Here is a 26,029-nt window from a genome sequence, read left to right as displayed (position 1 = left end):
GTATCTAATGCAAACAGGTGCCTGGCAACCAGGACAGACAATCAGTTGGGCTGGGGGAGGGGAGCCAGCCAGGTTCTAAAAACAGTGTCCCTGACGTTGCTGTGCTCACTGCACAGATAGAGGTGATACTGTATTCCCCACCCAGATCATGGGGGAACTGGGAATGGCTGACAGCACCCTGGAGCTCAGCCACACCAGGTCCAGCTGGCCCCACAGCAAACCCAGAGGGTCGAAGTGAGGCTATGCCCTGTCCCTTCCTGTCCACAAGGGCCTCTCAGGGCACAGTGGAGGGGCCTGTTCCTGGGTGAGGCTCAGTCTCCTGATTTCAAGTTTCCTTCTGCACAGGGAAGCTGGTTCCTGCCCACCAAGGTCCCCGGGACCCTCCTCTGAGACCCCTTTCTCCTTTGTGTTTGGTTAATGTCAGCAGATGGGGAGAGGACTGAAGAGTCTCCCCAAAGGTATAAACTGAGAGACCTGGATTTTCAATGTAACAACCCAGGAGAAATAAGTAGATGGAGTCTAAAATTTCTGGTGGAGTCTAAAATTTCATGAATTTTCTGTGAAGCCGGTTTGTCCCTGCTCAGCAAGTGTCCGAGTGAGGGTGTCTCTGCTTTGGGTATGACGGGTTGACCCAAGCTCCTTCCCTCATGCCTCCCAAGGTGGCCCTGGGAACAGTCTCCAATCCACTGAGCCGTCTTCAGAAGTGCATGTCTACTACAACGGGATGGGGCCTTCTTTTGGCTCATATTTGCCACCTTTTGTTTATTAAGCCACTTCTCTCTCTTAGAATCCCTCTGGCAGACCGAGACTCAGAGCCTCTTGTTCATCCTCTGGGACTTTGCCATGAGCACTCGCTCACGGTCCCTTTACCAAGAATGAAATTAGAGAACTGTCCACCAAGGCCAGCCCTGGGGTCTTGAGGGGTTGCCTAGCTCAGGCAGTAGGGGCCCCATGGATGTAGAGGACTAAGGCTCTGACTAGCCCGGTGGTGAGGGCCGGGGTGGAGGTCAAGGTCAGCCAACGCCTAAAGCGATAGTTGTGATAGTTTCCTTCTTTCCTTTCTTCCTTCTCTCTTTCTTTCTTTCTTTCTCTCTTTTTTTGAGACAGAGTCTTGTTCTGTTGCCCAGGCAGGAGTAGAGTGGCATTATTATAGCTCATTGCAGCCTGAAATGCCTGGGCTCAAGCAATCCTCCCACTTCAGCCTCCCCAGTAGCTGAGACCACAGGCATGTACCACCATGCCCAGCTATTTTTTTTTTTTTTTTTTTTTTTGTAGAGATAGGATCTCGCCATGTTGCCAAGGCTGGTCTGAAACTCCAGGCCTCAAGCAATCCTCCTGCCTTGGCCTCCCAAAGTGTTGGGATTATAGGCATGAGGCACTGCACGTGGCCTCTTTTTTTAAAAACAAAACAAAACAAAACAAAACTGGGCTTTATTTTTTAGAGCAGTGATAGGTTTAAAGAAAAATTGTGCAGAGATATTACATAGACCCTTGACTCCTCCCACAGTGTCCCCTACTATTATTAGCATTTTGCATTGTTGCAGTACGTTTGCTAAAATGGATGAAAATACTGGCACATTGTTGTCTGTGAAAGTCCATAGTTTACGTGAGGGTTCACTCCATGTGTTGTTCAGTTCTAGCAGTTTTGACAAATGCATAATGTCATGTATGCACCATTACAGTAAAGTACAGAAGAGTTCCACTGCCCTAAAATTCCTCCTGGCTCCACTTGCTCAGCCCTCCCTTCTTGCCCCTTTGCCCTGATACTTATTCTGTAGTCCACACTGTCTGATATAAATACAGCTACTCCAGCATTAACATGGTGTATCTATCTCTATCTCTTTACTTTTATTCTAATTGTGTCTTTATAGTTAAAGTGGGTTTCTTGTAGACAACATACAGTTAGGTCTGCTTTTTTTTATCCACCCAGACAGCGCCTGTCTTGTAATTCACATATTTAGAACATTGACATATAGACTAATTATTGATATATTTGATATACTATCAACCATATTTATTACTGTTTCTATTTGTTTCCCTTGTTCCCTGTTTCTTTTTCCTCTTACACTTTTTTCTCCTTTTCTGATTTTCCTTGAGAATTTTATATGATTCCATTTTATTTCCTCTTTCATTATATATCAGTTATACTTCTTTACAAATTTTTTAGTAGTTACCTGTGATTTTGCAATATACATTTAAAACTGATCCAAGTCTACTTTCAAATAACACAATACCACTTCATGTGTAGCAAGAATATGTTATCACAGAGTATTCACAATTCTTTTCCTCATCTCTTATAACATTTTTGTCATTCATTTCACTAATTTATAAACTATAATGACCCAATACATGTTTACTATTATTATCTTGAAGAAAATGATAAACTGTTAGATTAGCATAAAATAAGAAAAAGAAAATATTCGTTTTAGCCTTCATTTCTTTCTTCTTGAATGCTCTTCATTCCTTTTAGTAGACCTGAGTTTTTCACCTATGCCATTTTCCCTTCTTTTCCAAGGAAGTCCTACTGGCAGCAAACCCCCTCAGTTTTTCTTTCTTTGCAAAAGTATTTGACATTCACTTTTGAAGGATAATTTCACTGGATACAGAATTCTATCTATAGCTAGTGGTGTTTTCTTTCTTTCAGCACTTTAAAGATTTCACTCCACACTCTCTTTTTACTTGCGTGGTTTCCGAGGAGAAGTCTGATGTAATCTTACCCTTGATCCTCCATATGTAAGGTAGGTTTTTTTCCACCTCTGAATTCTTTCATTATTTTCTCTGCATCTTTGATTTTCTGAAATTTGAATATATATTATATACCTAGGTATACATTTTAAAATATCCATCCTGCTTGGTGTTCTCTTTAGTTTCCTGCATCTGTGGTTTGGTGTCTCATTAATTTTGGAAAATTCTCACTCATTATTACTTCAAATATTGTTTCTGTTCCTTTCTCCCTTTCTTCTTTTTTGGTATTCCCATTACAGGTATGTTACACCTTTTGTAATTGTCCTGCCATTTTTAAACATGGTGCTCCATTTTTTTTTCAGTCTTTCTTCCCTTTGTCTTTCAGTTTGAGAAGTTTCTATTCATATATCTTCAAGCTCACTGACATATAGCTTGTATTGTGTTCCAGTTACTACAAAAGAGCACTGCTGATGTGCTGGGCAGAAATGGGGGAGGCCAATCATTCTATATAGAGTCCAATGATTAGGTTTCAGGTTTTTAGTGAGCCTGTGTCCCTGGGCTGTGAACTTCACCTGGGAGTCTCAGTTATTATCCCATCTTATATTAGGTAAGACAGGAAAGCTAGCTGAGATGGGACTGGGATGTTTCCTTTCCCCTGGGTGTTAGGATGAAGGAAGCTGAAGTACAGCATTTCCCTCCACAAAGATGAGGTGGTGCTTCTCCACCTGTCCACTAAGATAATGGAGGTGGTGGAGCCTGGTAGACTGCAAGTAGGGTGGTGGCACAGATGTGATGTCCCCTGCCCAAGATGGAATCAGAGAGCCAGCCTGGGATCCCACCTCCATCACTTCCCAGCTTTGTGATCCTGAGCAAATTAGTTACTGTCACTGCAGTTTCACTTCCTCATCTTAAAAGAAGGTAATAACGGTCATCCCATAGCACACTTATGAGAGTTAAATCAAATGATGCAAGGGAAATACCTGCAACACTGCTTGGCAGATAGCAGAGTCTCAACAGAGGGTAGAGGTCATTCTGAAGAGAATGCCATTTGACCTAACTGGGGTGACGAAGGCAGAGTAGGCAAGAGGAGTGGTAGGGCTTGGGGAAAGCAGGTCAGGCAGCTGGTGGGATTTGCAGAGCTGAGGAGAGCCTTCCAGGTGCATTTAGTTGCTGACAGAGTCTGGCCTAAGCCCAGGCCACAGGCACAGTCCCAGGAGACATGCTCATGAGCTGTCATCTCAGTCCAGCTGCTGACTCACCCCACAGGTGGGCACCCAGGGAGCAGGTGCTGCAGCTGTTGCGTCATTAGACCTTTGAGGCTGTAAGAGCTGACCATCTTCTGGCTGATGGAGTAACTTGCCCACAGGTGGTGATGGGAGGTGTGAAGGCCCAGCCTCTCTCTCTTGTGTGTCTGGGATGAGAGGGGCAGTATCTTCACCTTGGTGTAGACTTTGTTGTTTAAAAGGTAAGCTGGGGAGCAGCAGGCTCGACATCACCTGGGTGCGTGTTACAGATGCAAACTTCTGGTCCAGTCCCAAACTTGCTGAGTCTTAATCTGCATTTGGCAAGCTCTCCAAGTGATTCCTTTGTATGTAAAAGTCTAAGAAGCACTGGCTAGCATCTTTCTGGTTCACATGCACGTTAAAGCTTGAGAAGTGTTGGCCTAGGGATCTTCATGGATTCCAAATAGAAGTCAGAATACCAATAACCAGCATGAATTTCTGATTGTAATATCAGCAGCTGAAGGATCAAGGTGTTTGGAACCCAGGAATCACAATCAGACTTTTTCAGGCCACAAATAGATTGATAAAACAATGGAGGTCTCTGATAAGGTAACATTTCAGCTGAGCATGGAAGTAAGTGAAAGCATGATCATAGGAGTATCTGGGGATCGAGCATCAAGTGCAAAGGCCCTGGGGCTGGAACACACTCAGTGTGTGTGAGAAATGGCAAGGAGTTCAGTGTGCCTGATGCAGATTAAGCAAAGAGGCCAGGAGTAGGAGGTGATATGGAAAGATCGTGTTGACTCTGCAGTTCATAGTAAGGCCTTAGGATATTGTCATGAGTGAAATGGAAAGCTGTTGGAGGGTTTAGAATGAAGGGGTCATATTATCTGACTTTTATTTTAACAGGAATCTCTCCAGCTGAGTCTAATTTCTGAGAATAGACTGAAGAGGGCACAGCAGGGCAGTCTAGTCAGAGGTGTCTGCAGGAATCCCAGACGAATGGTAGGGAAGGTAGTGAAGGAGGTGAAGAGATGAGCTTTGAGCCTGGTCCTGTTTAGAGCAGAGCTGGCAGGACTTGCTGGGGATGGGTGCATGCTGTGGGAGAAAGAGAAGCTCCTGGATTGGCTCTGTGCACCTCTGTGAGTCAGCTTTCCTGGAAGATGCTTTGCGTTTTCCCTTCAGTGTCTATGGCAGGCATGGGCAGAAGAGTCTTTGTTTTCTGGGGGGCTTTTTTGTTTGTTTTTTTGGTGATGGAGTTTCACTCTTGTCACCCAGGCTGGAGCACAGTGGCCCGATCTCGGCTCACTGCAACCTCTCCCTCCCAGGTTCAAGTGATTCTCATGCCTCAGGCTCCCAAGTAGCTGGGATTGAAGGCGCCCAACACCACTCCCAGCTAATTTTTGTATTTTTTAGTAGAGATGGGGTTTCACCATGTTGGCCAGGCTGGTCTTGAACTCCTGACCTCAGGTGGTCCACTCACCTCGGACTCCCAAAGTGCTGGGATTACAGGCATGAACAACCATGCCCAGCCCAGGCAGAAGAGGCTTAAACATGGCCGGTGGCACATGCACTTTCAATATTTTTCAGCCCAGCCCCCCTAAAATGTCAGTAAAAGCATGAAAACAGGGAATCTACAGGATGAGGAGCCCAGGACTGGGGATTAAATAAGATGAATGACAATGTGAGTTATGTCTGAAGGGGAAAGCAGACACAGCCATGGGTGGGAGGTGACTTAGCGGAGGGAAGGAAGCTGGCTACCGAGTGTCTGCAGTCAGAGGTGCTAGTGGAAGCTGGCTACCGAGTGTCTGCAGTCAGAGGTGCAAGCAGAAGACCTTGAGGATCCACCCGAGAGCCTCAGGAATCAGACTCCAGGCCCTCGAAAGGTTGGGGTGAGATGGGGTTGGCAAGAGGTGGGTTATTGAATGCTGTCCAAGGGTTGTTAGATCTGCTGCTCAGGCAGACACTAGCTCCTTGATCCCACAAGAGACTTGAGGGTGATCCTCTGGGAAATCGAGGCAGCTGGCACTCCAGTGCAGGGTGAGGTGGGGGTATGAATTGTGCACACTGAATGGTGGACTTCCGGCCCCTTCCCCATCCCTGCTCCAGGGCAGCCATAGCCAAACCTATAACCAGCAAGCAGGAAAACAGATGACCTCTGAGGACAACATCACCCAGAAGACAGGCTCCAGATGCTAACAATGTGGGCTCCTCTGAACATGTAGTTTGCCTCTCACTGCACAGGCAAATCCTGCCCCAGCACACCAGTTTCTGATAAATATTTTAGGGCCTCACTCTTAACTATGAATAGATAGCCAAGGATCACCAGACAGGAAGTCCTCTAACACAGACAAACAGAAACTAAAGACAAGACAGAAAGGATCTCAGAGAAAACAGGCAATTCAGGGAGCAGAGGGAAACTTTCTGGACAAACCCACAATTAAAACCTTCTAGGACTTAAGAGGAACTGTATACTTGTGATTCAAGATCAGGCTCCTAGCAGGAACATTCATAGCTCCAGGATTGGGGGCAGGAAAGAGGACAGAGCTGAAACAAAATTCTACAGGAGGATTAGAAGATAACAATGAGAATTTTTGCCAAAAAAATACTGCAAAAGGCCGAAGAGCCAACAATAGGAGAGGAGAGATGAAAAGACAAGAGAAGAAGGTTGAACTCCTGACAAACAGGAATTCCAAAAGAGAGAAAAGGAAAAAAATATATAGAGAATAAGTTATTTTTTAAAATGCAAGAAAATTCCCTAGAGCTAAGTGGTATAAATCTCCTGACAGATGCTCAGGCCAAGGCAGATCATCATGGAATATCACTGCAGCAGAGATAAAGAGAAGGCCTTAGAAGCTTCTAGAGGAACACAGAGGCCACTTAGCAAATATCAGCAATCAGGAGGCCTTTAGAATTCTCAACAGCAACACAGGGAGCTAGAAGACAAGGGCCTTCAAAATTCTGGAAGGGCAACGAATTTCTAATGTGGAATTCTTGGCTTATGAAACTACTGATCAATTTTGAAAATGCAATACAGGCATTTTCAAGCACTCAAGATCTCAAGAAATGTTTCTTGTCTGCACCCTTTCTCAGGCAGTTACTGGGCACGTGCTCGTCCAAGATAAGAGAGAAAACCAAGAAAGAGGAGTCTCAGCAGCGAAATCAATGAAGCAGAGCAGGACAGAAGGGATTGTCAGGCTGGCAGCCATGCAGGGGACCCAGGGAGCCATCGGTCCAGGTGGAAGCTGGGAGACCAGGGTTTCCTGGAGGGATTCCTCCAGGAAAAACATGAACTGAACTTTTTTTTTGATATATAGGCTGTGCAGAAAATAGAATTGAGAAAGGGTTTTACAAGTAAATTGTGGCTGTTGAAAATTAGCCAGAGGTGCATCGGGGAAAATCCAAAGTAATTATAAGCTTGAAAACATACACATGTACGAGACAGAAATGCAATCTTATTTCTTGATGTGGCTCAGTGGAAAATATTTACATAATCATAGTATTGACTTCCTGAAGACCCAGATAAACAACATTGGGAAGATGAAGAAAGAGAAGCGAATGTTTGTTGGGGCAACAGGGTGGTAATTTGGGGGAGTATTAAAGAGCTGTATTGGCTTCCTGTTGCTTCTGTAACTCATTACTGGACATTCAGTGGCTTAAGACAACACAAGTGTGACCTTGCAGTTCTGGAGTTCAGAAGTCTGAAATGAGTCTTCACTGCACTAAAATCAAGGCGTCAGCAGGGCTGTTGTCCTTCCAGAAGCTCCGAGGAGAATCTTCCTCGCCCTTTCCAGCTTCCAGAGGCTGCCACATTCCTCGGCTTTGGCCCCTTCCTCTGTCTTCACAGTGAATTGTTCCAACCTCTGCTTCCACGGCGACCTCTCTTTTTTTCTGACTCCACTCTCATCCCTCCCTTTCATATGGACCCTTATGATGATAGTGGACCAGGGTGGAAAATCTCTCCCTTTCATATGGACCCTTATGATGATATTGGACCAGGGTGGATAAACTCTCCCTTTCATATGGACCCTTATGATTATAGTGGACCAGGCTGGATAATCCCTTCCTTTCATATGGACCCTTATGATGATATTGGACCAGGCTGGATAATCCAGGAAAATCTTCCCATCTCAAGATGCTTACTTGAATCACACCTGCAAAGTCCCTTCTGCCATGGAAAGTGACATGTTCACAGGATCCCGTGTTCCCGGGATTAGGACATGGACATCTTTAGTGGGGAGAAGCCATGGTTTTGCAGACCCCCCAGGTTAATGTGCTCAGTGGAGGATCAGGATCTAGCCCTATGAGCATGTTATTAACAAGCATAGAGGTGAATTCCCAAAAGCATCACTAAGTGCACTGGTGGTCGTAATCTCACGGCTACGAGCAGGGTGGGGTAGGCAGAGCCAGGGGCTAGTTGTTTCCATTATAAGCCTTGTGATATTTTAGACTGTGTGTATCTAATGCTGTGATAAAGAGTAAAATGTCCAGTCAGGTGCAGTGGCTCCAGCCTGTAATCTCAGCACTTTGGGAGCCCAAAACGGGAGAATCACTTGTGTACAGGAGTTCCTGGCCAGCCTCGGCAACATAGTGAGACCCTGTCTCTACGAGAAATAGAAGATGAGCCAGGCGTGGTGGTGTGCCTGTAGTCCCACCGACTTGTGGGGCTGAGGTAGGAGATCGCTTGAGCCCAGGTGGTTGAGACTGCAGTGAACCATGATTGTGCCACTGCACTCAGCCTGGGTGACAGTTAAGACCCTGTCTCAAAAAAAAAAGAAAAAAGAAAAAAAAAGAGTAAAATGCTATCGTTAGGCCCAACTCATACCTAATCAATCAAAATGTAACTTAAATTCTGGAGATCTAGTGTCCTGCGTGGTGACTGCAATGAACAATACTGTGTTGTACACTTGAAATTTGCTAAGAGGTCAGATCTTGAGTGTTCTCATCACATACCAAAAAGGTAACTGTGAGGCGATGGATATGTTAATTAGCATAATTGTGTACATGTATTTCAAATAATCAAGTAGTACACCTTAAATACATGCCTTCTAATTTGTCAATTCTGCCTGAATAAAGCAAAGAAATCTAGGTAGGAGCTCTGAGCTCCATATATTTGTAGACTTAGCTTAGGCTCCACCAGGCTGTTGGATGTGCAAAAACATCTAGGTAGGAGCTCTGAGCTCCGTATTTTTGTAGACTTAGCCTAGGCTCCACCAGGCTGCTGGATGCAGAGCCAGGCAGTAACCACTGTCACCCCTTGTGACTACTCCTGGAGTTTATCGCTGACATGTCTCACAAGCAGGATGCGAGCAGATAGGTTGCAGGGCCTGTGCCGGAGACTTCTGGCTGCCTCTTGCCCACATCTGTTTCTTACATTTTCAAGGCACACAGAAGGATGTGTGAATGCACAGGAAGTCTCAAAGGGGAGGATTTCAGAGGTTCCACCCCTTGTTCTTCACAGACATGAGGTTTCCAAGTGCCTGCTTTCTGACTGGGATTGGTCCATATAAAAGCTTTTGCACTGGTCTGCAAACAAAAGTAGAAAAATAAGGAACGTATAGCAAGTTTTCATACTTCAAATGAACTTAATTGAGAAACTGTCTTTTATTCTAAGATAACTTTCTTTACCCTTTTTTTCTGTTAAAAATATCCTTTTATAAAATGATAGCAAAAATGAGTGTAACTATTTTTTCAGTTTGCTTATTTGGCAAAGTGGAAGGTTGAAAGGCCAGAACACTTGATCCTTAAATTTTCATTGTTGTTGAAATTGTACAGGGCTTTGAAATTTACAGTCTGGAAACCTCTGAACAGAGCTGGTTTCTCTGCCCTGCCAGGGTCCTGCCTGTCATCACATGCGGCTATGCACCCAGGACAGGTGACCGGTCAATTTCCTTTCTCTGGTTTGGACGATGACTTTTTCTCGTGGTCGTTGTGTAATACCTATGTGGTGAATAAAGTAGTGAGTGACTGGGCGACTTCCAGAAGCTCAGGGTGTGTGCTAGATGAGAAATCGTCTTTGAATGACATTTAAGAATCCCCTTTTCATTTATCTTGGCATATAAGTAAGCCTGAACCGGGAATCTATCCAAATTTGCCTTTCAAAAAGGGCTCTTGCACTGTGGAGGTTCACAGAAGTTCAGTAATGAATTTCTGAACTAATGAACTACAAATGGTTGTAGTTCATCGTGGTTTTGTAGACATCATGGTTGTGATCCTTAAACTGGGCTTGATTAAACTTGTCCTGTGAGTGGCATGCAGAGGGACCGCACCCCACAGTCAAGGCTGCACTGGGAAGGGGCCCTGCACAGTCCTGCGGAGCTGGAGAAAGTTCCCTCATTCTGAGAGGGGCTGGGGGGTCTGAGGCTACTCCAGATCAGGCTGGAGGAGTAGGTCATGCTTTCCAGTGCAACGCTTTAAAAGTCCCATTGTTTTTCACTAAGTAGAGAGCAGGGATGATGGCACTGTGCTGAAGGAGGTGGCTTCACAGCCAGGTGGATTTTATTTCATGTGAGACTGGCTGACCAGGACTAGGATGACCTTAGAACAATGACACTTCCTAACAGATAATAGGTAAATTGTGTTTATACAATTTTATACAATTTATAGTTTTAATATTTGCTATCGTCTGAATGTGTCCCCCAGAATTCATGTATTGGAAGCTTAATCCCCAGTGTAACACTGTTTGTTGGGGCGCTGGGCCTTTTGGGAGGTGTTTAGGTCATGAGGATGAAGCATGTATAAAACTTGGTATGATCATGTACAAAATTAAAAGGGAAAAATACTTTCTATAAATGTGATGTGCAGCTACTCTCCACAATACATTAAGTATCATTAAATACAAATATTTTAAAATCAAAATAGAAAATTTGCAGAGTAGGAAAAACCACTGTCTAATAAAATGTGAATAATGCAAAAGTTAAAAGTGTCACTCATTATATTTAACGAAGTTAAAAAAATTTAATAAATTTTTGCAAAGGTACTCTGAAGTGGGCATTCTTGTCTTGCTGGTGAAAGAGTTAATTGATACAAGCACTCTGGATATCTTTTGCTAAACTATATCAAGAATCTTAAAATGTTCATGCCCTTTGATGTACTTTAGCATGGGAATTCCAATTATAAAAATACATCCCAAGAATAAAATGAGTGTTTGGACCAAATATACCACATAAAAATACTTATTACAGAATTAGTTGTGACAGCAAAAACCTGGAAACATCACCACAAAATCCATGAACAGGGAAATGATTCAATAAATTCAGAGATTGATTTGGGATGATGATACTTGACTATGGAGACCAGGGGATAGGCCTTAAGTGGAGGGAAACGTGATTAGATATAGATTACGGTCAGTTAAGTTTTTGTTTGGAAGGTGAAATAGAGGGTGCTTCTTACATTGTTAAAAATACATACATATGTATGAAATGCACCTACCATGCATAGATCAATACTGAGATTGTTCCATGAGTTGAGGAGTAGAGTTTGCCCAAGTCTGAAAATAGAGACTCAAAGATAGATATAGATATAGACATTAATATAAACATATAGCTGTAGTGATAGATATACAAATATACCCATATGTATGTGTTTTTATATACACATATATTTTTATATAGCATTTAAAAATAAAAGTTTTAAAATACTCTTTACAATAGCACCCCAAAATATGAAATACTTAGAGATAAATTTAACAAAAGGTATGTAACACCTCTGTAATAAAAACTGTAAGATGTGTGGAGAAATAAAAGAAGACCTAAATAAATGGAAATATATACAATGTTTATGGATTGGGAGACAATTTTCTTATTATGTTAGTTATCTCCAAATTTACGTATAGGTGCAATGCAATTCCAATCCAAATCCCAGATGGTTTTTAAAAATAGAAACCAATGAGCAGATTCTAAAATTTATATGAAAATTCAAAGCACATAGAATGGCAAAAATAATTTTGAAAAAGAACAAATTTGGAGGACTTATACTACCTGACTTCAAATTTTAACCTAAAGCTGTAGTAATCAAAACAGTACTTGATATAGTTGGCTGTGTCCCCACCCAAATCTCACCTTGAATTGTAATAATCTGTGTGTGTGAAAGGAAGAGCCAGGTGGAAATAATTGAACCATGGGGGTGGTTTCCCCATACTGTTCTCATGGTAGTGAATAAGTCTCATGAGATCTGATGGTTTTATAAAGGGGAGTCCTCCTGCATACGCTCTCTTGCCTTCCACAATGATTGTGAGGCATCCCCAGCCATGTGGAACTGTGAGTCAATTAAACTTCTTTCCTTTATAAATTACCCAGTCTTGCATATGTCTGTATGAGCAGAATGAGAACAGACTAATACAGTACTGTACTGCTGAAAGAACAGACAAAAAAAGATCAAGGGAGCAAAATAGAAATTCTCGAAATAAGTTCCCAACTACATGGTCAAATGGTATTTTCAACAAAGATGCCAAAGCAATTCAATGAGAAAAAAGGAAATTTCCAAAATCAGATGCAGAAATAAGTGAAATCCATATGAGGAGAGGGAAGAACCTCAATCCCTACCTCATACCATACAAAAAATTTATTCCAAGGTGGACCATAGGCCTTATCATAATAATAAACCTGTAAAACCTCTAGAAGAAAACTTTAAAAATGTCTTTATGAATTTGGGGGTGGACACATTTGTTAGCAGAGTCATAGATAAAAATTTTTGCAATTCACCAAAATTTGGAATTGGAATTCACTAAAATTGGAATTGGAATTTGTATTAGTCTGTTTTCACACTGCTATAAAGATACTACCTGGGACTGGGTAAAGAAAAGGGGTTTAATTGACTCACAGTTCTGCATGGCTGTAGAGGCCTCACAAAGGCGAAGGGGAAGCAAGGCACATCTTACATGGTGGCAGGAGAGAAAGAGAGAGAAGGGGGTAGCACCAGACCCTTATTAAACAACCAGATCTTGTGAGAACTCACTATCACAGGAACAGCATGGGGGAAACTGCCCCCATGATCCGATCATGTCCCACTAGGTCCTTCCCTCAACATGTGGGGATTACAATTCAAATTATAATTCAAGATGAGATTTGGATGAGAACCCACAGCCAAGCCATATGAGAATTCAACAAAATTGAAAACTTCTGCCCATCAAAAGACATTATTAAGATATGAAATAGGCAAGCCACAGGCTGGGAGAAAATATCAATTCTTATGATTTTTTGGCTTTATGATGGCTTTATTGGAGTGTTAAATGCATTTTCAACTTATGGTAGTTTTGACTTACAACGGGTTTATCAGGATGTATCTCCATTGCAAATCAGGGAGCATCTGCATATAATTTTAAAAACTGCTACAATTTAATAATAAAAAAACAAACAACCCTAGTTAAAATTAGGTAAAAGACTGAAAAGATACTTTACCAAAAAAGATATGTGACCAATAAGCACATGAACACCATTAGTCATCAGGGAGATGTATATTAAAACTGAGATAGGACTTCAGCCCTCTAGCATGGCTAAAATGAAAAAGATTGACCATTCCAAGTACAGCAGAGGAAGCTGAACTACTGGAACTCTTATATGTAGCTGGTGAGCATGTAAAATGATATAACCATTTTGGAAAATGGTTTGGAAGTTTCTTACAATTTTAAACATATATCTATCCTATGACTCACAATTCAGTTCCTAGAGAAATGAAAACACATGCCCACAAAAATCCTTGCACAAAAATGTTCATAGCAGCTTTATTCATACTAGCTCAAAAACAGAAATGTCCCAAGTGTTCACGAACAGGTGAACCAATAACAAAATTGCAGTGTATCCATACATGACTCAGCAACAGACAGGACCAAAGCACCAACACACAGTAACATGCATGAATCTCAAAAGCATTATTCCAAGTGAGAGAAGCAGACACAAAAGTACATAGTGTATGATAACATTTATGACCTTCTCAAGGAAAACTAATTATGGGGATAGAAATGAGAATAGAAGTTGTTTCTGGAATGGTGGGAATTGATCAGGAAGTGTCACAGAAGGAATTTTCTAGAGTGATCGAAAACATCTATATATTGACAGTGGTGTGAGTTACATAGCTGAATGCATTTGTCAGAACTGATTGATATGGTCTGGATCTGTGCCCCTGACCAAGTCTCATGTCGAATTGTAATCCCCAATGTTGGAGCGGGGGCCTGGTGGCAGGTGATTGGATCATGGGAGCAGTTTCTTCCTTTGAAGTTCTTCTTGTGATGGAGTTCTCACAAGATCTGGTTGTTTAAAAGTGTTCAACACCTCTCTCCTCTCTCTCTATTCCTTGTGCTCCAGCCACGGAAGATGCATCTGCTGCCTCTTTGCCTTCTGAAATGATTATAAGTTTCCTGAGGCCTCCCCAGAGGCTGACGTGCTTTCTGTACAGCCTGCAGAACCATGAGCCAATTAAACCTCTTTTCTTTACAAATTACCCAGTCTCAGGTATTTCTTTACAGCAGTGCAACAATGAACTTAATACACTGATCAAACTGAACTCTTACTATCTGTTCATTTTACTGCATGTAAATTAAAACTCACTTTTTTAAAAAAGGAAAGATCTTGCCATTATGGAGCTTGAAAAACTATTATGTAGTCATTGAAAAACAGATTTTTAAATTTTTCTGGTAACATATTAATGGTAACAATGTTACTTATTAAGAAGCTATATGATTATATATGACATGATCTTACTTCTAAGAAAAATATTGTATGTGGGCTTTAAAATATCATAAGGAATACAGGAAAATGTGATCAGTAATTGTATGAGTATGCTTGGGCTGCCATAAGTAAATACTATAAACTGAGTGGCTTAAACAACGGACATTTATTTCTCACAGTTCTGGAGGCTGGAAGTCCAAGATCAAGGTGCCAGCCTATTGAGTTTCTGATGAGGGCTTTCTTCCCGGCTTGCAGACAGCTGCTCTCTCCCCTTGCTGTGTCCTCACGTAGCAGAGAGAGAGAGAGGGAGAGGTTGTGTATATACAATATATATAATTATTAAATTGTCTTTTTATGAGGACACCAATCCTATTGGATCAGAGCCCTACTCTCATGGCCTCAGTTACCTTAATTACCTCCATAAAGACCCCACCTCCTAATACAGTCCCATTGGTGGTTGGGAATTTCAACATGCAAATTTTGAGGGAACATGATATAGTCTATCACAATAATGATAATGATCTCTGGTTGGTAAGATTATAAGTAATTTTAATTTTCTCTTTATTTTTTTCCATGTTGTTCTGTTTTCCAAGAATGAGAGTGTATTATTTTTATCATCAGAAATAAACAATGAAAATTTTCTCTTTTAGAGAATACTATTTTACAGCACTTATCCTGCTCTCACTGAAATGGCTTGGTTTAGTTTTCTGTTGCTGCCATAACAAACAGTCACACAGCTAGGGGCTGAAAGCAATAACGGTTTATTGCCTGACAGTTCTGTAGGTCAGAAGTCTGGGTCAGCTCAACTGCTTTCTCTGCTTTGGGTTCTGTAAGCCTGAAACCAAGATGTCAACCAGCTGGGTTCTTACTAAGAGGCTCTGGGAAAAATCAGCAGCCAGGTTCATCGATACTGCTAGTAGTTCCCATGGTTGTGGGGCTGAAGTCCCTGTTTCCTTGCTGGCTGTCAGCTGGGAGGAGCCGTCAGAGCCCCTAGAGATCTCCCTCTGGTCCTCACACGTGGCCCCTGCATCTCAGGGCCAGTGAGCGTGCATGCCATCCATCTCAGGATCAGACTCCCACTGACTTCTTTTCCTGCTGCATCCCTCTTCTGCTCCCAGCCTAAGAGAGTTCCCTACTCTGAAGAACCCATGGAATTAATTCAGCCCACCCAGAGAATCCAGGACAATCCCGCTATTATAAAGTCCCTAAATTTAATTACATCTGCAAAGTCTCTCTGACCATGTAACACAGCATATTCACAGGCCTCAGAGATCAGGGCATAGACATATTTGGGGGGCCCTTATTTTGCTGATCACACACATTGTGTGTGAAATTAGAAATAAGGCACATTGGTTGCACAACCAAGCACAAGGCTGTGCCCGCTGGGAGGTTCTCAGTTCCTTGACTGGAGTACAGCTCTTGAATGAACAAGACTGTTGTAGTCATCGCCTTTCGATAATGAGGGCAGCATTGTGCCAACACCTTGACAGAGTGATTCAAAAGTGGGTAATCTCTGTGGAGATATGATTCTCATGTTATTGTCTGGTCAGACAGCTTCACTTCACGGAAACCACCAACATTCTCATCTGTACTTTGATATTTCCATTGGGCACCTCTATCAGCAAACTGCTCAAATCTATTCATTTCCTTGGAAAGCTGTTCCATAAATGCTAAGTGAGTCTATCTTTTCAATGCATTTGAAAAATAAGTGCTGGAGATGGTGCACAGAGTTAGGGAAAAAATGATGCTGGAAATAGGTGACTTTGAGGAGGGTTCATACACCAAGGGGCTGTTCACAAAGGCGTGGGCGTAGGAAACTGCAAAGTAGAAAGCAAGGTGTGGTACACGCAATAATGACCCCCAAGAGGTCCACCTCCTGCTACCCAGAACCTGTGAACATGCTGCCTTACTCGGCAAAAGAGACTTTACAGGGTGACTGAGGATCTGGAGATGGGCAGACTGTCATGGATCACACAGGTAATCACAGGATTCCTTGAAAGAGGGAAGCAGGATCCTCACAGTCAGAGATGAATGATGGTGAAAGCGGAGGGTGAGCAGAGAGAAAGTTGAAGATGCCACACTGCTGGCTCTCAGGATGGTGGAAGGGGCCGTAAGCCTGGGAATACAGGCTGACTCTGGGAGCTCCAGAGGGCACTAGCCCTTGACATTAGCCCAGTGGGACTATTTCTGGACTGTTGTCCTCTAGAAATGTAAGATAATAAATATATGTTGTTTTAAGTGAATGAGTGTGTGGAAATTTCTTACAGCAGACACAGGTAATGAATACAGGCAGTAACCTGGGGCTCCCAGCAGTTCAGCTTCAGCAACTTCTAAGCCTCGAGGGACAAGGGAAGGGACTAGTTAGAGGAACCACAAGGAGAGCCATGGAGAGTCAGCCTTTGAGAGGAGCATAGCCTCAGGCCCACAGACGCAGCCAGCTCAAGGCCAGCTGGTTAAAAGCGAGGCAGGAGAGCATGGTGGCTCACGTCTGGAATCTTAGCACTTTAGGAGGCCAAGGCGGGCAGATCACTTGAGGTCAGGAGTTCAAGACCAGGCTGGCCAACACGGTGAAATCCCAAATGTACTAAAATATACTAAAAATAAAAAAATTAACCAGGCGTGGTGGCATGTGCCTGTAGTTCAGCAGCTCGGGAGGCTGAGGCAGGAGAATCGCTTGAACTCAGGAGGCGCAGGTTGCTAGTCAGCCGAGATCATGACACGGCACTCCAGCCTGAGGGTGAGAGTGAGACCCTGTCTCAAAAAACAAAAACAAAAACAAAAGCAGAGATTGGGGGAGGCGGGAGAGTGAATCTCCTGTCTCCTTGTGGAAATCCCCATGGGAGGAACCCCCAAGAAACATGGGGTAGGAATCTGTTTGTGGTCAACACCCCACAGGTCAGCAGCACCCCACAGGGTGGAGAAGGACAGAGATTGACATAAAGTCCGAACTGACCACACTGTGCACCGTGCAGTCACAAGACGTGAGAAGTGGGGTGCCCCTTGTGCTGAGTCAGAGGCAGATGCATGTCTTGAGAGATCATGCCTTATTGCAGTGGTTCCCCAGCTTTGCTGAGCATTAGAATCATGAATGGAACTTGGAGAAAATATAGATGTCCAGGGCCCACCCAAGAGTAATGGAATCAGAGGCTCCCAGGGAGGGCCCCAGAGGTGTGCTGACTATTGCATTGACTTCCTAGCTGCCCTTTCTATAGTTCTTTTCCTGGCATAGCAACTCCATATCTTTACATTATATCTTGAGACTCAGTGTTTTACTTCACCACAAAAAATGTCCTTGAATCTGAGTCAAACAGATGAATCATTTGTCTATAATTCACAAGAACGTTGCATCATACAAACTTTAGAATGGACTCTTGTGAAATGATTTTTCAAGTGTAATATCTTCAGGTCCACGATAAATTAGAGGGGCTTTAACTTTAAACTATGCTTACACATCATTCAGCTTTTGTTGGGACCTTCCCAAAATTGAGGTGGCTTATATTTGGCCTTTAAGAATATAGAATGGTCTTAACCAAAAACGTAATGTTCCCACATGGGCTAACTTGGCAAAGCAGTGGCGTTTCTTTGACTGTCCACGGCTGTATTTAGAGTTTGATTTGACTCATGTTGTCTATTTTCTCATGAGCTTCTATATTTTAAGAATGTTGCAGTTCTCTTTGAAAAGTTTGAATTCAAGTGACCCATTCATTGTGTGATCATATAATTTATTGTCGTAACTGAAGCAATTTTAAGAGTGAAAGGGAGCTGTGAATAATATACTGGGCACAGCATGATACACTGGCCCCAGCCAGACCCGTCCAGAGCACTCAGGGATGTGTGCTCACCTTTGCTGTTCATGACCCGAGGTAGGAGACAAGGACCAAGGCCAAGGGCTGCTGCACACTCACCGCATGCAGGCCAAGGTCTGGCTTCGTATGAAGCATGCTCAAGTCTTTGGTAAAAGGTCCACTCTGGCCGTGTGCAGACATGAATTGAAGGAAGTAATAGTGAAGTGGAGGCCTAGTAAGGGAGGTGGTTACCCAAGGAACAGAGCACCTGGGAAGAGGTAATGGTGGCTTGCAGGATGGTGGTGGTTGAGACGGACAGAAAAGAGTAGAGGGGCTTTGCAGGGCGGAATTTAGGAGAGTACCTGATGGATCGATACGGAGGAGTCAGGAGGGATTTCCAGATGTCTGGGCTGAGCAACTGGGAGAGCAGGGAGCTGCTGACCCACACAGGAGATTCTGGAGGCCAAGCATACCCTCCACGGTGGCTTCTCCAAGGGGGACCTTCAGCCTACGGTTCCTCACGCTTTTCTGGGACAGGTGGTATCCTCAGGACAAGACTCGCCCATGGCAGATGAGTGTTTCTGAGGATAATTGGGAAGACACCCTGCATATGTTGCATGCTGGTTCTCACGGTCCTGTCCTTCCTGCCTGATATTGGGCTGCAGGACCCCAGTCGCATGGTGCAGCTCACGCAGACCAGGCGGTCTGTGCCCTCATGTCTTTGCCTGGGCTGTACTGTCTGCAGGAAATGCTCCTGTCCCTTCAACTTCCCCGGATCCTGCCCTGTATTTATGGAAGGATTCTTGCTGTTCCACATCTCATCCTGCCGTAGGCATCACCTGGGAGCAACCCGGGGTCTCAGCTCCTGCTGCAAGACCTGATGAATCTGAACCTGCTTAGTGAAAGATCTCCAAGTGATTCATCTACCCCTTCATGTGTGAAAAGCATTGGAGGTAGCTCCTACTCATCCATCAGTGTTAAGCTCAGGGACCACCTCCTCCAGAGAGCCTTCTTTGATGTTCCCACCCTTCCCAGCCAGCTGCAGAGACAGTTGGAGCAAGGGGCACAGCTCCAGCAATGAGCTGTGGCCACCTTAGTAGGCACCTCTAGCTCTAGTTTCCCCAGGTCCCAAGACAGTTCCTCACTGGGCTCAGATGACACCACATCCTCCCTTCAGGCCCAGAGGTGAGACTACCTTTTCCCTAGTGCTAGCCCCTGGGAGCCTCACCATCTCTTGTCCAAGCCTTTATCTCTGCCCAGGAAACTGTCATAGGAAACTGACAGCTCAGGAAACTTTCCTTTATCAAACTCTCTTCATCTGCACCATTTGGAATGAACTGTTTCTTGTTGAAATCTTGTCTGATACATCAGGCAACTCTCCTTTAGTGTATAGATAATTTAGTTGTCTTTTCTGTGTGTACAAATTGTGTACGTACAAATTTTTTCCTTTATTTATATAAATATTATAAAAACACTTTGTATCTCTGTCAATTCTACATTTTCTTCAGGTACTGACATAAAAACTGAAAGCCCCTTCTCTCAACATTCGGGGTGTTGTGTGTGTGTGTGTAACAGAGAATGGGTTTGCCATCAATGGAAATCTTTTTGTTGATTATGTAGTTTAGAAATGTTTAAACAACATTGTCTTAAAACATCAATGGTTAAGAAAAATACAAAACAAGAAACAAATAGTTATAAAATATCGACTCTCCCAGATTAATCAATAAATTTAGGACTAAACTAATACAAATATTAGATAGTTTGAATGGTATATTGTTCTTAAGTTTTTTTGCATTGTTTTTAAAAACAATTAAAATTTATTCAGGTAAATATTGTTACTTGTATAGATGTACAATAACAGCTTATGGCATTCAGAAATGAACTTTATTGTTTTAAACATCTCCACCCATCTCAAACATAAAAGGTGAACTTAAATAAAAGTGCAATACTCATACCATGTAATTTAAAGGGTCCAGTGATGAGGAATTATATTTATGAGAATTACATTAATAAGTCCATATTTTAAAATACTAACATAAAATTATAATGCTATACCAAACTTCAAGAAACGAAAATCGTGGCATCCCAAGTAACAATAGCTAAACTAAAAAGAGATAAATCAAGATCACTTTAAAGAGACAGCCCAGGCTGCTGTGTCCTGCTGAGGTCCTGCGCATTCAGGGCCCCACTGCTGGGAGAGTTGAGTGAAACCTGGTGGCCTGGGTCCCTGAGCCTCACAGCACCTCCCTCCTCCTTGCTGGGGACCTGATGACCCAGGGGACCCCTGCTACTTCTGGGCCTCTGTGGGCTGTGCCTGGAGAAGCAGGAGCAAAGGATCCCCCAGGGAAAGCCTGGAACTTGAACTCCACGTCAGCCAGGATCGGCCTACTACAATCATCTTCTTTCCTTAGCTCCTGGAGCTTTCTCTCAGTGGACAGAACTGCCCTCCAGCTTTCCTGAGCTCTTTCCTCACAGATGATAATCTCCTTCTGTTTTGTTTTTTTTTTTTTTTGAGACAGAGTCTCGCTCTGTCACCCAGGCTGGAGTGCAGTGGCGCGATCTCGGCTCACTGCAAGCTCCTCTTCCCAGGTTCACGCCATTCTCCTGCCTCAGCCTCCCGAGTAGCTGGGACTACTGGCGCCCGCCACTACGCCCGGCTAATTTTTTGTATTTTTCAGTAGAGATGGGGTTTCGCTGTGTTAGCCAGGATGGTCTCCATCTCCTGACCTCGTGGTCCGCCCACCTAGGCCTCCCAGCGTGCTGGGATTACAGGCATGAGCCACCGCGCCCGGCCGATAATCTCCTTCTGACAGAAGGAAGTGGTTCTCTCCAATTCTTTGCTGATGTCTTTGTCCATCTCCTTGTAGAGGCTTCAAATCTGCTGTGTGTGTTCACGTTTCTACACACGCTGGGAAGTTTCTTCATCTCTAAGCTGTGTGTTTCCACCTCAGATGATCTCTGAAGTTGCACTATATGTTGTTGATGTGATTCAGGCAGGATTTGAAACTTCAGCTGCAGGTTCTGGATCCCACCTGTGAGCCAGGATTTTTTTTTTTTTTTTTTTGAGATGGAGTCTTGCTCTGTTGCCAGGCTAGAGTGCAGTGGCACAATCTCGGCTCACTGCAGCCTCCACTTCCCAGGTTCAAGCGGTTCTCCTGCCTCAGCCTCCTAAGTAGCTGGGATTACAGGTGCACACCACCATATCCAGCTAATTTTTTGCATTTTTAGTAGAGACAGGGTTTCATCATGTTACCCAGGCTGGTCTCGAACTCCCGACCTCAGGTAATCAGCCTGCCTCCACTTCCCAAAGTGCTGGGATTACAGGCATGAGCCACCACACCTGGCCCAGCTAGGAATTTTCAAATTGCAAAGATGCTTTCTCAGTTTGGAGGCATTTGATTTTTCCTGTGAGCTCTCATTCATTGCATTTTCTTCCCACAATTGTCTGGCTATTTCTTGATTTTTCTTGACTTTCACAGGACACATTTAAGTCACCGTTACCCAGCAAACTCTTCTGACTTATAGTTGGGAGGGCTGGGGCTGGGGGAGGCGGTCTTCATTTTCTGCTTTTCTCTTTAGCTCTGCTTTCCTCTTTAGCTCTGCTTTCTAGTTCTCGTCACTGTGGTCCCTAGGGAAATCTCGCAACCACATGGTGTCCAGCAAGTTTTCAGCCATAGATTTTAATTGGCTCGTGGTATCTTTTATGACTTTTTTTATTTGTGCATTCAAAAGTTCCAGCTTTTCTTTCACCTCCTTTTTCTGTACTCTTTGCTTCCATCTTGTAATTTCTTGGTTGAGCACTTCTGGACTTTCTGCAAAATGAGTGTTTTCATTCAAACCACCTGTCATTTTCTTCTGAAGTTTTTCTTCATCCTCCTTTGATCCTTTCAGGATGTGTCCTACATCAGTCACTTGAGAACATTTAGGAGGCTTGTTTTTCCATGCTTTTTCCAGAAAGCCTCCTATGTCCTGCAGGGAAGACCTGCTCAGATTTGTTTTAATGGTTGACAAGCAGAGGGATTATAACGTTCAAGGCCTGGCCTCCATCAAGGGTGAATTGAAGGCTTCCTGGGGCTGTGTCTTGACTCCCATCCTTCTACATGTTCTGGCTGCCTTCTACATGGACTTCCTGATGGAAACAGCGTTTGGCTCAGCTCTTTTCCTCTGTCATAAAGTGTGTCATCTCTTGATGACTAAGATCACCACAGCGGCACAAACCGGGACCTCCCCGGGATGCACAGGGACCCCCAGGGGTTCTCTCAAGCCATCACCAGCAGGGCAGCCCCCACCAGCTCCAGAGTGGCTGGAGAGACATTTTGAGGAGTAGCAGCCCCTCTGTGGCTCTGCCTCTGTTTGCCAGTGGCCTAAGGACCGCGATTGACCATTCAGAACCCTGCAGAGTGTTCTGTCTCTAATGCAAACAAGTGCCTGGCAACCAGGACAATCAGCTGGGCTGGGGGAGGGGAGCCAGCCAGGTTCTAGAAACAGTGTGCTTGACTTTGCTCTGCTCACTGCACAAATAATAATATACTAATGAAAAAAAAATGAAAGAGAACACAAACAAATGGAAAGACATCCCATGCTCATGGATTGAAAGAATTAATATAATCAAAATGACCATACTGCCCAAAGCAATCTACAGATTCAATGAAATCCCTATCAAAATACCAACATCATTTTTTCCCACAGAAATAGAAAAAACAGTGTGAAAGAGTCTGAATGGCCAAAGCAATTCTGAGAAAAAAGAAAAAGGCATCACACTATCTGACTTTAAAATATACTACAAGGCTATAGTAACCCAAATAGCATGGTATTGGCATAAAAATAGACACATAGTCCAATGGAACAGACAATCCAAAAATAAATCCACATACTTGCAACCAATTGATTTTCCACAAAAGTATGAAGAGCATACAATGGTAAAAGGACACCCTCTTCAATAAATGATGCTGGGAAAATTAGATACTCACGTATAGATGCATGAAACTGAACACTTATCTCTTACCTTGTACACAAATCAACCCAAGGTGAATTAAAAACTTGAGCATAAGACCTGAAACCATAAACTGGTAGAAGAAAACATAGCAAAAACACTTCAGGGCATTGCGCTAGACAAACAATTTATGGCTAAGACCTCAAAAACACAGGCAACAAAAACAGAAATAGACAAATGAGACTATATTAAATTAAAATGCTTCTGCACAGCAAAGGAAACAATCTACAAAGGGAAGAGATGCCCTTTTGGATGGGAGAAAATATCTGCAAACTATTCATTTGGACAAGGAACTAATATCCAGAATATACAAAAACCTCAACAAAGTCAACAGTAAAAACAACAACAAATATTAATAATCCCATTAAAAAGTGGTCAAAACATGAATACACACTTATCAAAAGAAGACATACAAATGGCCAACAGGTATATGAAAAAAGAAGCTCAACATCACTAATCATGAGAGAAATGCAAATCAAAATGCCAGGAAAAGGGGACACACGGTTGATGGGAGTGAAAATTAGTGCAGCCACTACGAAAAACAGGATGAAGATTTCTCAAAGCAGTAAAAATAGAACTACCATGTAACTTATTTAGTGTTGAGGGGTATATGGGCTGTATTGTGTGCCCTCAAATTGATATGTTGAAGTCCTAACCCCTAGAACCTCAGAATGACACTGTCTTTGGAGGTAGGTTATTTACAGAGGTAATTGAGTTAAAATGAAATAATTAGAGCTGGCCCTAATGCAATATGACTGGTATCCTTATAAAAAGGGGGAATTTGGACACAGAGAGGAGCAAGGAGGGAAAGTGACATGAAGAGACACAGGGAGAAGATGATCATCTACCAGCCAAGGGGAGAGGGGGCTGGAGCCGGCTCTGTCCTCACTGCACTCAAAAGGAACCAACCTTATAGACACCATGATCTTGGATTTCTAGCCTCCAGAACTGTGAAAGGATACATTTCTGTTGCTTTAAACTACCCAGTTTGTGACACTTTGTTATAGTAGGTAGTCCCGGGGCATTGATACAGGAGACAGGGCATGGGAGGTTATGACCACCAGGAGGAGCAGAGACAGAAAAGGTGAAGCAAGCAAAAGGAGTGGTGTATGTGTGTGTGTGTGCATGTGTGCACATATGCACATGTGTGTTAGTGTATCAGTGTGCATGTGTGTGTGCATGTGAATACCTGTATGCACACATGCACATGTGTGTATATGTATGTATATGTGTGTCTCTGGATGTGTGACTGCACACATGTATGTGCAAGTGGGTTGTGTGTGTGCATGTGTGTTCTTGGGATCCTGAACTGTCTTAATCCCAACTGAAGGGCTGATTTACAGAGACACTTAAGCACATGTGACCCCGGCCCCCATCACAGTGTTGGGTAGGGTGATGCCCTGTGGCCTCTTGTTGTGATACAATTGCTGACGTGCAGCGACCAGGAGCAACTGGTTATTTTGTCTCCAGCCACAGACATAGTTGAAGTGCTGGGCTCCATGCTTCTCACTCTAGGGAGATTCCTATACCGTTGCCTCTTTCCTCCAGGGCTCCTTCACTAGGAAGTGGCTTCCAGCAAGTGTGGACAGCCTGGCTTCCAGTGATCTGCAGATTCCCAGAGGCTGACTTTGAACCATGGTTGAGATTTGCTCTGGGGTCCATATATAGCTCGAGAAGACAGAAGCCCCAAGGTATGCAAATTTGACCCAAAATACAAGTCTGATTGCTGAGGACCTGAGAATTAGAAATGAGATGCTAATTCCTTAGGATGAGCTTCACCCAGACGGTGGGAAGGCATGAAGCACCTGCAGCACTATTGACAACTACTAGGGTCACCAGGAAGCCAAAGGAGGGTACCCTCTGGGGGAACGTCCGGCCACTCAGCTGAGCTCCAGCCCTCTGAGCCCTCCCGTATTCCCAAGCCACAGTCTGCATCTCAAGCACAAGGAATCAGGGATCACGGATGAGTCAGGATAAGCCTCTCCAATTTCTCTTTAGGGGGTTCACCTCTCCGAGCTTCAGTTTCCATATCTGTAAAATGGGCATAATAAAACCAATCTCCCAGGTCACAGGGAGGTGTAAATGAGATGACAGATGAAAGTGAACTTTGAAAATGGTGCCATATTTCCCAATTAACTAATTACATGCTTGCACTGCAATGAAAAATAACCTCTTCCAGAACCAAATTGGGTGGAGTTTACCAGCAAATCATAAAGGTATTTCTCATCAGAGCTTTACAGGCTACAGCAGACAGGCAATCTTTTTTGCTTAAGAGCTCATTTTTTTGTTTACTTATCTTCGTTCGCTCCCACCTCCACTTTCTGTCCTCCAACCAACCCACCTTCCTCCAGGCCACAGTCTCTCCTGGATCTGTGCTTCTGACCTTATGCCACTCAAACAAACATGCGTGCTGAGCCCCAGGTCTATGTCTGGAGAGTATGAAGCCATAGACACAGAAACAGCTAGCAAGAGTCAGATGTGGTAATCCCAGGCAGTTTTGCCATCTGAACATGACTTTGAGAAATGGGGAGGGGGCAGTTACTCATAGTACATGGAACAGAGGTCATGTCCATTCCAGTTGCCAAGATGTCATCACCTCAGCTATGACCAAAAATGGTCCTTCCCCTAATGTTAAATTTCAAGCAGAAGTCACATGTCCAAACTCCGCCCAGGAGTTAC

General features: G+C 43.5%; 1 long non-coding RNA gene across 2 annotated transcripts; it reads left to right on the top strand.

Annotated features, from left to right (window-relative positions):
- Positions 1–73: 73 nt before the first annotated feature.
- On the top strand, positions 74–25,694 carry LOC129052323 (uncharacterized). 2 transcript variants are annotated; one of them, XR_008517324.2, is made up of 4 exons: positions 74–234; positions 346–458; positions 2,645–2,738; positions 24,899–25,694. It is a non-coding gene; the product is annotated as an uncharacterized LOC129052323 (long non-coding RNA). The 2 variants fall into 2 exon arrangements; XR_008517326.2 differs by lacking the exon at positions 24,899–25,694 and adding an exon at positions 6,018–8,375.
- Positions 25,695–26,029: the final 335 nt, after the last annotated feature.

The sequence above is a fragment of the Pongo abelii genome, chromosome 22, assembly GCF_028885655.2.
Source record: "Pongo abelii isolate AG06213 chromosome 22, NHGRI_mPonAbe1-v2.0_pri, whole genome shotgun sequence".
NCBI classification, from domain to species: Eukaryota; Metazoa; Chordata; class Mammalia; order Primates; family Hominidae; genus Pongo; species Pongo abelii.
This window is presented reverse-complemented; position numbering and strand designations above follow the sequence as displayed.